This window comes from Mytilus trossulus, chromosome 7, assembly GCF_036588685.1.
Source record: "Mytilus trossulus isolate FHL-02 chromosome 7, PNRI_Mtr1.1.1.hap1, whole genome shotgun sequence".
Lineage (NCBI taxonomy): Eukaryota > Metazoa > Mollusca > Bivalvia > Mytilida > Mytilidae > Mytilus > Mytilus trossulus.
This window is the reverse complement of record NC_086379.1, coordinates 73976774-73994341: the sequence shown is the minus strand read 5'-3', so window position 1 is coordinate 73994341 and position 17568 is coordinate 73976774. Positions and strand designations below refer to the sequence as shown.

At 31.9% G+C, this 17568-nt stretch overlaps 1 long non-coding RNA gene across 1 annotated transcript; it reads left to right on the top strand.

Annotated features, from left to right (window-relative positions):
- Window positions 1-15480: 15480 nt before the first annotated feature.
- Window positions 15481-17250, top strand: LOC134727256 (uncharacterized). The gene is made up of 2 exons (XR_010108743.1): window positions 15481-15602; window positions 16978-17250. It is a non-coding gene; the product is annotated as an uncharacterized LOC134727256 (long non-coding RNA).
- The last annotated feature ends 318 nt before the right edge of the window (window positions 17251-17568 follow it).

The window sequence follows — 17568 nt, the reverse complement described above, 5'->3', positions numbered from 1 at the left end:
CCTCAAAATAAACAGATGAAAATCTAACCAAGTCAGATGGAAATAAATTCTGAACTCTGCTGACAACTTTGCATGATTTTTTTACTTTCTCATTAACTAAAGTAGAAACTGTTTTTTCTGGTTCAACAACATGAACAGAATTGACACTTTTACTAATCTTATTGGGACAATTAGCTCTGACATGTCCAACTACCGAACAATTGAAACATGTTTTAACTTTAAACTTCATATAAACCAGCTTTTTAAGAACTTTGACAATTTGATCAAAACCAGACTTAAAACAACTAAAATCTAAACTTTCTTCACTTTCCTTAATTCCACATTCAACAGTTTCAACTGTCAAATTAAAAGACTCAAACTCTGTAGCCAAAAATATAGCATCGTCAAAAGTTGCAGGATGCTTAAAATGGACAAACTTTCCCATTTCCTTCTCTAACTTTCCAATAAAAAGATCCATAAAATAAGTTTGCATACTTTGAAAATTATCTGGATATGCACGATGACATAAAAGTTTGAATCTATGTCCAAAATCGAACACAGATTCATCTGACAAAATTAAACAACTATTCAGCTGAAATTTATAAAATGCTATCCTTTCCTTAGGATTAAAGCGTCGAAAAAGTAAACTTTTCAAAAAATCATAGCTTTGCAACTGAGTTGGAGTAAGAAGACATAAAATAGTTCGTCCTTCTTCTCTTAAGTTTATTACTAACTGAAGAGCCATTTCAGATAAATTCCAGTTATTCCAAAGACTAACTGCTTCAAATTGAATAAAATAATCTTGTACATCGGCACTAACACCGTCAAAAGTACAAGGTTTCTGTTCAAACTTTATCATTTTTAAAATCAAAAATTGAACAAAATCAAAATAAATGTAATAAAAAATATTCAAACCAAAACTGAGGAATCAGGTATCCTGGTCACGGCACCATTTGTAACGGAGGGGGTCGGTGACGACACCTCCCGGGACGTGTAGCGGCCAGTACTTCGCCCCTATTCGACCATTGGGATACCTGATATCAGATTATGGCTGAACAACAGACAATGAATCAAATGAAACTATAATTTTATTCACAAATGTACAGTAAATGCATGAATATTAAACAAAGTCGGATAAAACAGGAGTCAGAAAACTTTCTTAAGCGGAGTTCAAAAATAAAGTAATTTCAAATGTAAAATGAAAAATAGAGTGTTCCCAGAGTTAGTCTTTTAAATAAAATAAGGTAAATTTGCTTCGCGTTGTGTTTTAAAGTGGTAAAATTGCACCAAAAAGGGGTGACTAACTCTGGCGAACTGCACCGAAGTGGTGGCTAACTCTAGACTCGATTAGTACTAATATTAGTTCCGGCGAGTATTTGGAGGCCTGTGCAAGGCCGACTCCGACTGAATATCAAATGATATCCTAAACTTGTCATTAAACAGGCTAACTTTAACATAAAAGGTACTGAAGAAAAGTTAAATAAATGAATATTCTTAAAACATTATAAAAACATCAAAAGTTAAATATTAAAACAGTTAAATTAACATTCATTACTTTTATCCTACTATATTTAAATCAAATTTAACTTAAAATAAACATTTAAATACTAAATAATTAATCTGTCCAAATTAAAGGGAATTAATCAGGCACATCAAAGCACATCTATTACAATAATAACAAACATATGTCAAAGTACGGCCATTTACACAGAGCTTTTATCCCGACCAACCAGCAACCTTTAAGGGACCACAACTTAGTTTTGTACACAATTCGAACAGGAAAACCAACGATCTAATTTATATTACCAAACGGTAAAATACCAATGAACCACATCAACAAACGATAACGGCTGAACGACAGGTCCTTGAATAAACCTGGACAGGTGCACAAACCTGCAGCGGGTATGATCGTCACCATACATTATAATTGCAGTTGAAGGCAAATCTTTCAGAAGTTCTTTGTACTTTATTTTAACAACGAACATTTTTTATAGGTATTTTAACAACGAACATTTTTTATAGGGAATACAAGTTAGGGGGAAAGAAACTAACGTTTTGTTCTGTACTGGTATTTCCGGTTATATATTTATATCGGAGCACTCCCAGGTGAAATAAATTGGTTTCATGCTGAAACAAATATTCTCGCAGATATTTACAGTGTTGTGGGGGTACTGATAGGTTTAAAATCGTTAAATAAAGGCTAGACTGTGATTTTATAAACAAATGTTGCGATCTTTTTATAATATTTACAAAAAAACGGTGCGGGAAATGGACATGATTTCATTTCCGGATGCGGGAAGCGGGAATATAATAAAAATAAAAAAATTCTGTTTTGAAAAAAAATAGGTGCGGGCGGGTCCGTCGAACAAGGAATCAAATTGGTGTGGCCTTATCTGCATAAATTATCTTTATAAAATATAAAAATGATGTCTTTCTAGTGAATGAAACAGTCAAAAATATACAAAACCTTACCTCCCTTTAATGTATAAAAAAATTCCAAAAAAATGTCATATTGGAATCAGCATTATTCACTTTAGAGTAAATATATCTCAATCTTACCAAGGGTATTGGATTTAAGCCAATATTTAACTTTCGCTACACCTGTTGTGATATATTTGGCATCGAATGACTATAACCCTGATAAAATTCTCATATATGCTCCATTCCATTAAATGGTCTTAACCATGATTGCATGAATAATTAGCATAAATTCAGAATTGGATATTTTCTTTCCCAATAACTATGGAACAGTACTTTAAAAATCTTCTTTTAATTCAAGGTTCCATTTTCTAGATAAAGCTAAATCCACTCCTTTTTGGGGGAGAAATAGAATATTCATATATAATTTATTTTGTTTACGTACTGGTTCCCAGTTATGAAATAACTCTTTGGTTCATCTCATAGAGACATAACTTGGGCACGTACTAGTAAATTTACATATGCATATTGTTTATATTAAAATATATGTGGTAATCCAACAGCCCATGTAGGGGTAGCTAATACATTTAGTGTTAGTTTAAACTCTGAATAGTTCGGGTGTGAACGATATTCATAACCAACAAATAGTTTCTAACATTTCAACCAAATTGACCATTCAGGAAATTCCATTAAAGTTCGCATTTTAGAAAAAAAATTATCACCACACCAATTATCGAACATTAAGTACACCGTTTCGCAGACAAAGAGAAGAATGCTGTATCAGAGAATTACGTACTACAACACCTTATGGATATAACGATAAAATAGATACGGTAGGTAACTTGGGTAGCCCTATCTGTAGTTCAGTGAATGCGATGGATTTATTCAATAGGTCCCTGGTTGGCCAAGGAGCCATGGACATCGTCGCTATAATCCACCTTATATGCATAATGTTTCTATTGATTGCCTTGTCGAACATATCAATAAACCTTTTGGAATTCATCACATTCGCTCTAAACTGTACTCACCTCCGATTTTCAGACTGAACTCTATATTGAAAGCATGTGAAGAATGCCACACTACAGATAGTCGATCTACGAAGTATAAAATAGTTGTCATGGTGATGGATATTGCTAACCATAGATAATTCAGAGCGTTTTTGGACATTCGGAGGAACTGCAAAAACGTTCATTCTTCCATTTGAAGTTCACAAATATAAGAAATATTCTTCACCATAAAAGAGTAAAAAGCAACATTACTTCTTACTTTAAGGATCAATCTTCTCCTATAGTATCATATTTCTACACAAACTCTGTTGCATCTAAATAAATTAATCACAAAAAAGTGTTGCAAAATCTAAATATTGATGACCTCAAAGCTAAACCACCTGATTGTGCCTGTTCACATTCCCATTTCGAGTATAATCCTGCTGGCCATGTAATTTCTGGAGACCTAAACATAGTCAATATCTAAAATAGTTGAGACAACTTTTGTACAAGGGTCCGAAATACAGAGAGCCACAGCCAATTAATTGGAAGCATAACTTCAAAGTACTAAGGGATTATGTTGAGGGTTATGCAAAAGACTGGGCAAAAAGAGAAAAGGTTGAGGTTGAAACTCTTTCGGAGTGTATAAAATCAGTGAAGTCATTGATTCAGATAACAGTAAGTAAACTTAAAGGGTCAATGAACACCAAAGCTCCTTCCATCTTTAGAGACCCTCATGTGATAAAGGAGTTGTCTTGCCTCCATGACACATATCTTGTCGTTCCAGCTGACATAGCATTACACAATATTGTTTTTGTTTGCAAGAAACACTACGTTTACTGCCTGATTAAGGAACTGGGGATAAATAACACACTTGGAAATCCTACATATAGACTAAGTCCGCTAACAAGGTAGGATATCCTGATAAACCACAAATCGGTTCTCATCTCCTTTGGGGATAATACAAAAAATGAAGACCATGATCTTCCATCCTGATATTGGATTCCTAAGCTTCACAATAATCCTTATAAGGAAAGGTATATTGCAGGTTCTTCCAAATGTTCTACTAAACCCCTTTCTAAAGTTCTGACTGCAGTCAAAGAAGGACTTCAGAAATATTATTGGTGAATTTACAATTTCAATCATTAAAACATTGTACCAACATTAAAACCTTAGATTTTTCAACTCTTTATCCACTATTCCACATACTAAACTTAAAGCTCGACTGAAAGAACTCGTCATCTTATGTTTCTTTAACAAAAAGGGCACTATACGTTTTAAATATCTAGTTTTGGGCTGGAATTGAGCCTACCCTGTGAGTCAAGATTAAAAAAATATACGGACGAGCATATCACTGCCATGCTGAACTTTTTAATAAACAACATACTTGTGGAATTTGAAGGTTTGGTCTTCCAACAGACTATTGGACTCCCAATGGTTATCAAATGCGCTCCTCTACTTGCAGATTTGTTTTATATTCCTATGAAGCAGAATTTATCCAAGGGCTCGTACAGAAAGGAGAAAAGAAATTAGCCCAGTCTTTTACTTGTACCTTTCGGTATATTGATGATATAATGCCTCTTAATAATAATATATTCAATGATCACTTACATTTAATATATCCAAGTGAACTTGAAATTAAAGATACTACCGACACAGATAAATCTGCTTCATATTTATACCTTTTTCTCGAAATGACTACTGATGATAGGTGAATTCCAAAATTTATAACAAATGCGATGTTCTTAATTTTTCTAAAGTCAACTTTCCATTTCTGTGTATCAAAATTTCAGCGGCACCGGCATATGGAGTATATGTGTCACAATTGAAACGTTACTCTAGAGCTAGCTCAAAGTACGTTGACGTTGTTGAACGAGGAATACTGCTTTCTCAAAAGTTGCTTAGGCAGGGCTATGAATCAATCAAATTAAGGTCATCACTGAAGAAATCTTATGGTCGCTATCATGAGCTGATAGGCCATTATGTCAAAAGTGTGTCAGAAGTCATATCTGATATTCTTTTTCAGTCATAATAACCTTCCATCATTACCGAACAGAACAAAGAAGTAACACGACGGTGCCGTATACGGTGCAGGACATGCTTCCCTTTCCGGAGCACCTGATTTCACTCCCGGTTGTTTTATGGAGTTCGTGTTGTTTATTAATTAATTAATTATAACTGTTGATGTAAATGTCCTTTGGTTTTGTGAGTCTTTGTTTACTCATTGGTTTTGATTGTTTTTGTCTTCCGGGCATATACACGTTGAAAATATACCGCACAGAACTATATTTTGACCTTTGAAAAAAAAAAGAAGTGCATATGTACTTTCAATCCTAGAATATAATTTGCTTCACAACTTCTTAGTAAAAGTGTTACAGTTTTAGTCGTGAATAGAGTTTCTATGGGAAATTGCATTGTCGATATTAACAGATTGCAACATATATTAAGAAATATTTAGTCAAATAAACCAAATGTTAAGCCAGCTTCGTGGCCGTACCAGTCATCTGGGAGCAAATGTATGATCCTTCAGTCATTCTTCATTCAAAAACTCTGTTAGAGACATGTTGATAATTGGACACTATTACATACTGATATATTTGCTGTGATAAAATGTGAACAAGAACTAGTGAGACATATCATTAAGGATTGATATGTTTTATACTGTAAACATCCTTTTTTTTTAATTATCAAGCTAAACATACAGAACAAGAGACTCCTAAAAGTCTGAATTATGTAATTTTTTTAAAACAAAAATAATTAAACATCTGTTTACAGAACTTTTAAGTATGAATGTAGAAAGTATGGCACTTCTATGAAGAAGTGGACCATGAGAATTTCATATCTGATAAATTGATAAACTTCACCGTTTATAGTAACATGTCTGTTGTTTCTTTCACAATTTGTATGTGCAAACAATATAACACATGACTATATATGAAATACAGCATGACAATTATCTTAAAAGTTATACTTACAAAAAAACCTATCGTTTTTGCTAAAAGTTCCTTGTCTACACTAGATCTATTTACAATATCTGGTTGTGCACTGTCAAAACAATTTCTAATCGGAAAATCAGGTTCTCTTTATCCGACTAGGATTTCATTACAATATGTACTTACATAATCAGAATCTGCTGAACAACACTCACTTAAAAGTCTCGATCTCATGATAGTGTGGTTTCAAAGGGGCTGTTTAGTTTATTATGGCAAACATTCTGAGTCCGAAACGAAAAACTCAAACTTAAAAGTCTCGATCAAAGTTCAAAGCAGAGGGTCATAACTCCTAGAAAAAAATGGAAATACAAATTCATGTCGATATGCACATCTTCATAGTATGTAACACATTATAACCGGTACAATCAATTGGGTGGGGTATTCAAATAAGATTCCAACCCCGTTAGAAATAGTTGACTTTAGAGATGAATTTTGTTGTTCCTCATCTGGGTCATAGTCGATACCACTGCTGTTGGAATGGTTGTTTCCGTGGCTTTCAACGACACAGTAGTCAGTGCTTCGCTTCCATGCAGACAAACGCTTTGGATACACTGAATATATCAAAATACAAAATGCCCCTGTACCAAGTCAGGAATATGGTCATCGTTTCTGTGTTTATTACATTATAACGTTGTGTCGTGTGTTTTCTCTTATTTTTTTAGTGAAAATTCACATTGCGATAAGACGTGTCACGATACTTGTCTATCCCAAATTCATGTATTTGGTTTTGATGTTATAAATATGTTATATTTGTTATTCTCGTGGGATTTTGTCTATGTGTGTTACATTTTAGTGTTATGTCGTTGTTCTTCTGTTATATTTAATGCGTTTTCCTCGGTTTTAGTTTGTTACCCCGATTTTGTTTTTTGTTCATGGATTTATGAGTTTTGAACAGCGGTATACTACTGTTGCCTTTATATATCTCCATTTAGAGAAGCGAGACAACATAAGTGATACCTAACACATGTAAGTAACGTATTAATCATTTAATGAATGATGATACGTGATTCAAATTGGATTATCTCTCGTGTAACAAGTCAGGAATATGACAGTTGTTATCCATTCGTTTGATGTGTTTGGACTTTTGGTTTTGCCTTTTGATTTAGGATTTTCCTTTTTGAATTTTCCTCGGAGTTCAGTATTATTGTGTTTTTACTTTTTACCAGAGAAGGATTTAATTAGTCTAAGAAATTAACCCAACAGTAGAATATTACCCATAGCCCGTACAAAATACACACATAAAATAATAAATTAAAAAACGATTGCATTCGTTCAAGTTTTAAACAACCAGAGCGCATATAAGACTTATATACGTTAAGGAAAGAGTTTGGCCGAGACAAACATGTTAAACCCATTACATTCTGTATGTTCTGTTCCATATAATTTTAAATTGAAATTACACGTTTTTTTTTGGCTATATATCATTTTTCATTGTCTTTTATTTTTTTGTACATAGATCGTACAATAGAAATTTTCGGATTCGGACTATGACGTCATATGAACTTCACCAAAAAATTTAAAAAAAACTCCGATGTACGCCGGGCGTGTTATAAAATCATGTACGCTGCCAACACGCTAGTAATATTTGATGCATTCAACCTGTCAATCATACCTGTAACGTGTGCACAACGATCTCTAAGCGTGTATTTGGCGTACGAGAAGTGTACCTAAGCGTGTATCGGGCATTACGTTTGTTGGTGTTTGTCAAACGTAGATGTAATGCACGCTACGAAGGAAAAAAGTTTCTTGAAAGTATTTGAGACGCGTTCTGGTCGTATCTTGGACGTTCTATTATGGGGTGTTTGTAACAAACAGACTCGCATACGCTTAAGGTAAAGTCGAACGACCTTGAAGCGTATACAACGTGTCCTAAACCTGTCTCAAACTCCGGCATAAGAAGTAGTAATTTGGAACGATTAATATTAAAAAATGGAAGTAAAAAAATATGTACTTGCTATTTTGCTATTTCGAAATGACTTGGTATTCAAAATGTGCATTATAAGGGTTTTAAAAAAATCTGCAAATGATGAATGATTCGATTGTCCAGGCTGAATACCTGATTTTTACAAATGTCCAGCTATGATGTTACAGTTTAAAGGAAGGACGTTTTAACTCTGAATCTTCTTAATTTTCGTCCACGGCAGAGTCACTTACTATTTCCATTACACTGCTCTTCGCATATTGTCCAGGGTTTTTGTTACGCTTACGTTTTCTTGGGAGAAATGCCGACGTCGTAAATGATGTTTTTGTTTGTGGACTCAGCTTAATGCACGCCGTCATATGATGACCTGTACGAGTTAACATTTTCTTGGTAGTTGATATGCATTGGAATTGGATTAGCACATCTCAGTTCCATGGAGATTATTTGACTTTGCACCCTTATTCATTGTCTGTAGACTGCATTTCTTGCTGTGTTTAAACGTTTAAGTTTGATATCTCATTTACATATAGAGAGTTTGTGGTACTCCTTAATGAATTGTGAATAAGCTTTGAATGTTTTTCATAGTTTACATGCAACAATCATTTCAATTTCAACATTTGCATTACAATATAAAACTTACTAAAACATATTTTCATGTCAACAGTTTTAATACTGTTATTGTTACTTTCCAATTAATCCCCGTTTATTTGTATTTGATTTTCTTTTAAATTTTGGTGGCTGATATAAATGCAGTCTATCTTTGTAGAACCGGTTAATTTACAAAATTACTTGAGTGCCATAAAAATCAAACAAGCTAAAAGAGGTGGAAATACATGTGGTTTGGTGAAATACATCGTATTTTTTCCAAAAAAAAAATCAATAAAAATTTAGAAACTATATTACTTATACTATATGTTATGGTGAACCAGCATATTCTATTACATTTATTTGAAAGTTGCCAGATATTAGAAATCCTCTGGTTTTATCAATGTAATTATATTCAAGCTATGTCCGCTAACCCGCAAAAAGTTGCAATGGCTTAATATATTTAACAAGCGCAAAGACCTTACATTTCTGCCTGCTTTTTTTATTTCTTTATTTATATACTGTTAATTTATAACAGTTTTAAAAAAAAGTTTTATTCTTAAACAGAGTAGCAAACATCATAAACTGGATTGTATAAGGAAATTAAAAAAAAAACTTAACCAGAAATAAGCTTTGGAGAAAAAAATAAGATTTTATCATAAAAAGAATATGAAACAGGAAAATTTTCCAAATGTATCACGGAAATTGAAATAATTTCATAACAAGAAATTACTACTTTGAGCGAAAAACTACTTTCTATTTATCATGAAATCTCAATCAAACAGGGAATCTAAAAAAAAAAGGAAAACTATAATACAGAAAAGAATTTGTTGTGAAACATTTGCAAAATATTCGGCCTCAGTATTGAAAGCAGAATAAACAAAATAAAAATATGACAGAACAGCATTAATCAACAACCATATAATTACAGATTTCTTACTCAGAACAGACATATCAAGAAAGGTTGCGGGGTTAAACGTTTTCGTGAGCACATATATAACTTTAGACAGTGGTTTAAAAGCATATGATAATAAACTAAAAAAGAGTTAAAAATGATTTGATCCATTAGATTAGCAAAAAGCCCAAAAAATCATGATAAGAAAGACAAAAGTCAGCCATGACATATAAATACTTGTATTTACAAAAAGATAGTTTTATGAATTTACAAGTTATAAATAATGTTCTTCAAGACCAAAGTAATAACCTGTTAATCCTAAAATTGGAAGAATTTGAAAGCTTAATCTGTCAATTTACACACGTTTACATTTTTTTAAAAGTTTTTTTTTAAATGTCCTGTGCCAAGTCAGGAATATGGCCATTGTTATATTATAGTTCGTTCCTGTGTGTGTTACATTTTAACGTTGTGTTTCCGTTGTGTCGTTTGTTTTCTCTTATTTTTGAGTGTGAATTGACATTGCTATAAGACGTTTCACGGTACTTATCTATCCCAAATTCATGTATTGGGTTTTGATGTTATATTTGTTATTCTTATAGGATTTTGTCTAATGCTTAGTCCGTTTCTGTATGTGTTAAATTTTTATGTTGTGTCGTTGTTCTCCTATATTTAATGCGTTTCCCTCAGTTTTAGTTTGTTACCCCGATATTGTTATTTGTCCATGGAGTTATGAGTTTTGAACAGCGGTATACTACTGTTGCCTTTTTTCTATCATAAAACTGCGCTGTCAATTCAAAAACTTACTTTAGGTAACGATACAGAAGATTGCATATATTACTGATTTGTTTTAAATTTTGCATTCATCATGACTCGTAGACCTTTAGCATAAGAAAAATAACGCAATTTACTTCAGTGGTTTTTTTTTCTAAAATATTACCGAATTCATTCTTGTAAAATAGATGCATATTTATATATAAAGGACATAAAATCGGCAAGATGATCATGTTTTTTTTTTTAAATTATCAAATCTTATACCTCATCATGTTAACTCTTTTTGACAGTTCTATTTATTCTACAAAAAATAATGTACCGTAAGTACAAATACTAATAGGGAAAATAAACAACAAAGGGTTAACATGAATATATACTAGTCAACAAAAGAAACGATACACGACTTTGAAATAAAATTTATCAAAAAGTATTAAATATAAAACAAAATGAGATACACTATTTTAAAAAGCTTTCATTTGCAATGTATGCACATGTGATAATGAAAATCAAAACTTGTCGGAAAGTATCTAAATTCCGTGTAAACGATCATAGGGTGCAAATTAGTTTTGCGGAAAGTTAAATAAAAAATCGACACATAATTTTCTAAGTACTGAATAAAATTTCAAATTTGTTTAAAAATATTCAATATGCTAATCAAGTTATGTTCATGTTGTAACTAATGGGTTGAAATATTGTTTTTTCAAATTTTTTGGGGAAAAAAGTGTTTTTGAAATCTCAAAAAATGCATTTTTTTTTTTAATTTTCGTCTCAAATCAATGCTTTAGATATGAAAACAACACACAGTAAATTTGAAACCTTTCGGATTAGTTTTAAGATTGTTAACGCTTTTTGAATATCGCTCTACAGATACTGTCTAAGGTAAATCAGTTGATAATGTATATGTCGTGTACAAGTTGCGATTTTGTACAGCTTAAAACCTGTACAAAAATATCGTACATGTTATAACTTGTATAATGCAAAAAAACAAGTTATAACATGTACAAAAGTACCTCATACATGTTATAGCCTGTACAAAATATTGCTTAAAAATGGTTTTAACTTGTACAAAATCGAAAAAAAAGGATATGTTTCTATTATCGCAATAGATGTTATTAGCCTCAATACTATTTTTATAACTTTTTTATTATTCCTACATGTTTGTGTGTTTTGTCCTTTTTTGAAACAGTTAATGTCCAGGGGTCGGTATTACGAAGCATTCCTCAGACCTGTCATTCGATATTTTTTATGATCCTCTTATGACTATCTATGGACATATTTTTATTTGATGAATTATAATTGTGAGTGTCCAGGGGCGTAGCTGCTGTTAGTGAACTTTTCATCATGTATATTTTAATTTTTATCATGAATATGTAACCAGTAAATTTAATATTTTTGTACATAATATTATGCAGCTTAAATGCTGAAAACCGTTTTCCGTCGGGGAGCTTTACCCCCCCCCCTGATCCCCTACCAGGGCGGACCTACTGGGGGCTTTGAGCGGCCCCCAGACCTCCTGCCGATTGGTGCCTACAGTTGGCTGAATACCTAGCTACGCCCCTGGTGTCCACTTTGAAAGCAATAGTAAAATACTTTTATTCTAGTTGACACTAAAAGACATAAGAGGATGGCCAGGATAGATGTGTCTACAAATAAAATTGGGTATGGAAATGGGGTATGTGTCTAAAAGACAACAACCCGCCAATGCAGCAGACAACATCCAGAGGCCACAAATACATGCTTTCAAAGTAGAGGATATATATTTAAAACATCAAAATGAAATTCGCCTTGTGCAATGATCTTATAGTTTGTAAATTTACATAAGGCCAAACATGTTGAAGAGAAGTTGTAATTGTCATTGAGGAAATGCAAGCTTTTAGTAAATAGTGTCACACTTATTTAAGCCATGATAGGCTGCATAAAACATACATTTACGTGAAAACACATTTTGCCAACATAAGTCATGAAACATATATTTCTTAAACTTTGTGATCATTGTCCTCTACAGAAAAAAAACAAGGTCTGGCCTATTTATTGTTGTTCTTTATCCATTGGTGAATTTTAATGTATATTTTACTTCAATAAGATTTATCTTAAATTTTGTACAAGTTAAAACCATTTTTAAGCAATATTTTGTACAGGTTATAACATGTATGAGGCACTTTTGTACATGTTATAACTTGTATTTTTGCATTATACAAGTTATAACATGTACAATATTTTTGTACAGGTTATAACCTGTACAAAATCGCAACTTGTACACGACATATACATTTTTACGATTTCTCGTGGGTCAGAACTTTGCTTCACAAATAAACGAAGAAACTGCATGATTTTTAAAAACAAATTGATGGCAAACACTGTCTTTACCTTTAAATGAGGGGTTGGCATCATTAGTTGGAACTTCTGCTTTTAAAATTGTCGTTTTATGTAAATTTTGTAAAAAAAAAAAAAAATCGCGAAAAACGTCACAAAAGCAAAAAAAATAAAACAAAATTAACGGATTTATATTTCCATAACGATTAAATATAACTTTCTTCAATATTGGTCCAATGAACGGAAAACTTTATTTTTAATTTGAAAAAAGTCTTGTATCGTTTCTTTTGTTGACTAGTATACTTCTGACCACTAAAGAAAAATCTGAATTCGATTTATAAAATGTAAAGATTGCAAAAGTATATAATTTCTGTGAGCAGCTACCCTATCTCATTACATTTTTTGAATCTTGGAAATCTTAGCAAACAATGAATTTGATTAATGATGTATCAATCAATAAATAAAATAAAAAGTTAAGTAAAACAAACTATTGTTTTTGTTGTATCAGAAACTGGGCTATCCAACTATCTTAGTAGCCATTTATTACACCTATGCACACACAAACGCTTATATCAATAAATAAACAACGCTAACAATTTAGTGTGTTTAATGAAAAAGACGAAGAAGTACATCTTGGAAAAAAGCATCGGACCAACATGAATTTTTTCACAACCAAAAATAATATTGTACGTAATATTATTTGTATTGAAAGTAAATGATCTATGCAATTCAACAAATGGCAAGATAACGTGTATAAATGAAATAAAAAAAAAAAAATGAAAGAATAACGAATTTAATAGATGCAATTTCAAAAATACATAAGGGGGTCTAGGGTACTACAGAAAAAGTGAAGCTATGATGAAAAGTAGCATAATTTCCTTTTTATGCTTAAGGAACAGACAATAAGTGTCAGTGGTAACAGCAAACGTTGCATACTTTAACTCGGTGTCGAACGTTGTCGTGTTTTTGTAACTACTGCCAAACATTGTGTATATTCTTATTTTCTTATAGCTTATATGTTTCACTCGGTTTTAATTAGTAACCCGAATTTGTTTTCTCTTAATCGATTGATGACTTTTTAACACCGGTATACTACTGGTGCCTTTATTTCTTAAACAAAACTTCAAAAAAAAAAAAACCACCCTGTTCGGAACGATGAAAATAAAGTTATAGTATTTCTCATAGTGATTAAACTGAATTGATGATAACCTACGAGATACCAAAAGGACAAAAGTTTATTATTGTTACATAATTATTACATAAGATTATTTATTTGCCTAAATACCTTGACCTGGAATCTTTTAATTCAACCTTTGTTTGTTTTCGCTATATTCCTCGAATCATTCAAGTCTGACATAAATGGGGTTTCAAAGACATTGTTTTTTTAATTTAAAGAGTTTTTATGCCATAAAAAAAATAACCAAAACCAAGCTCATGAACAGCTGTTTTATATTTTTATGCCCACCTACTATAGTAGAGGGGCATTATGTTTTCTGGTATGTGGCTCCGTTCGTCTTTCCGTCCGTTCGTCTGTGAGTACGTTCAGGGTTAAAGTTTTTGGTCAAGGTAGTTTTTGATGAAGTTGAAGTCCAATCAACTTGAAACTTAGTACACTTGTTGCTTATGATATGATCTGTCTAATTCAAAGCCAAAATAGACTTTTGACCCGAATTTCACGGTCCACTGTACATAGAAAATGAAAGTGGGAGTTTCAATTTAAAGCTTTTGGTCAAGGTATTTTTTGATGAAATTGAAGTCCAATTAACTTGAAACTTAGTACCTTTAATAGTATAATCTTTCTAAAGTAAATGCCAAATTAAATTATTTCCCAATTTCACGGTCCATGGAACATGAAAAAGGATAGTGCGATTGGGCATCCGTGTACTTTGGACACATTCTTGTTCACATATCAAACACGACAGAGTTTTACGTCTGTAATTTCTGTAGTTAAGGAACGAACTTGGCGGAAAAAATAATTTTATCATCCATTATTTTTTTTCAAATCTACTAAAGGAATACTTTGGAAATAAATAAATTAATGTACAACAGCCAACGTGTTTCTCTTTTTTTGTTAATTTCTGCATGACACCTGCCATTTAATGAGTTTAAAAGGGATATGATTTTCACAACATCAAAGATTCTGATGTTGTTGCAAAGTTTAAATAAAATACAAGTTAAAAGATATGTAATTTATGGCAACTGTTTATGACTTCAAAAGAATATGTTGTTTACGATGAAACATACCTTTTTACCTGCTTATGTATGAATGAAAAAAATCACTTGCCAGCTAGTCCTACGATTACACTTAGTCAAGTGCAACTATTATTAAAGAAAATTGTTCATTTATAGATTTCTGCAAAATTTCAGACGAACGTTCCAAAAGATTACAAAAAGAACTGTTGTATTTGTACAGAAGAATCCAATGTAGTTTAGATAAGTGATTGTAGCATAAGCCGTCATTGACATGTTGTTTGCTAGATATTAATAAACATGCATTTTCAGAAAATGAAAACATTGATTAAATCATTCCCTTACCGATTATATGTCAAAGTTGATGCAAAGAAATGTTTAAGGTCCAACCGTATGTTGTTATCTGCATACATTTTAAAGATAGTACGACCCCACTATAAAAGACGATTACAGATTGATCTGCGTCGCACTGCTCGAGTTGGCTCACTAACGTTCTTACTAACGATTACAGAAATCTCTTACTATTTTTTCAACCAGAAAACAGAAATCGGGTAAGTACAACTGTAAAATATATTTAAAAATCATTTGCACAATAAGCTCGCCATAAAAAAATATATATCTATGAAAAAAACTCTCGGAATTTAACATGATATTGAATAGCGTGGCTAACCTTGGTTATCTGCACATTATCATTTCACAAATTGTTGTATTTTTTAGTGATGTCATGTTTAAGAGACGGGAAAAATGAAAATCACAAAAATACTGAACGGTGAAGAAATTCATAACGGATAGTTCCTTTTCAAATGCCAATATCAAACACAAGTTCAAACACATAAAACGAATGAACAACAACTGCAACATCCATGACTAGGCTCAGGATTTTTTTTATGTAGGAAATGGTGGATAAAACTTGGTTATAAAGCTAGCTTAACCTCTCACTTGTTTGACGGTTAAATAAAAGTTCATTATATTAACAATGATGTATGAAATATTGTTTGAGAATAATTCCTATAAAGTGTCAGTCCCCTTTTTCCTTTTTAAAACTATTTAATCAAGTTTCTTTTGTTATACCTATTCTAATCATTTGACTGATACATTAGTGAATTATTCAATTAATTTAATAAAAATGGACTAATAAATGTTGCACATCTGATCCTAACAAAACACGACTCTGGTTCAAAACATTTTTTTTTAACAACATTATATATCTATTCATCAAATATGCTTGTTACATTGGAAAACCAAGAAACCTAGCTTTTATTGATGCATCCTGTAATATTCCACTGATTGCACAGGTTAGCAATCAGCTGCTTGTATATATGTATACACACCACATCTTCCTATATCTATATATTATAATAATATGTATAAATTTAGTGAAATACAATTATACAACATTTTAATACATTATGTTTTATTCTATCAATCGTCTAGACGTCTTTTTAGTGACTTTAGTAATGGATTAAGTTTCATTGTTCTGTTTTCGTTGTAACTTTTTATATATTCTCGAACAAAAATTTGATAAAGATTTACCTTTGTCAATTTCTGATTAGATACAAATATGATTTGTATATGGAAAAATCTAAGATTGTTAGGAAATAATTAAGACCAAAATAATTTTGGTTCAAAACAATAATAAGGGTAAACATAATTGGAAAATTAATACGTTAACTGCATATATTAAATATGATTGTGTTACTTTGTCGCACAAATTATTCTTAGTTTTAGCGATGAAAAATTATTGAATGACTTGATTTCCCTGCTATATGTTGAATTGGACTGAGTTATGCGGATTGTCGGAAGCTGCACTCATTGCTTTAATATGACGTACCTTTAGAAGAAAAAACAAACGAATTTTATGCTTACTTCGGGGTAAGCGGTTCTGCTGAGCTCTAATAAAACATATGACTCCTTTTTCTTTTATAGAAGTATTATGTCTGGAAAAGGTGAAGGCCAAGCTAGTAACGACAACAAGTCTGCCCAGGGTAATCCAACAAGCACTAAATATGAAGGACATCAGCCTGGTTACACTGGAACCGGGACTAAGCCAGACCTGAACAACCACTCCAACCAAAAGAATTCAAACAATCCAGAATATAAGGGATCGGAAAAACAATGAATAATTAAACCATGTATTAATATATGTCAATGAAATTTGCTGTATGAACATTGTGATCAACTAAATTATTCCAAATTTAACTTATGTGCCTTATTCTGTGTGTAACACATCACTGCCATGCAAAGTTATTTTACCCTTATATGAGTTCTTAGTGCTCAAGTGCTTATTCAGGCTACTCTACCGTCTGTTTTCAATATTATATTTTGGCTGATTTTTTACTAGATTTCTATGTTTTTAATTTGTTTTTCAATGTTTAGATAACTGTCATATTAGTAAAAGTTATGACAAAATCATCAATAGTTGAACCAATCAATTTCCCGTAAAACGAATTCGCAGGAGGAGCGATAATGGGTGCGTCATAATGATAAAAAACAAGACATATCATAAAAGACACGTAA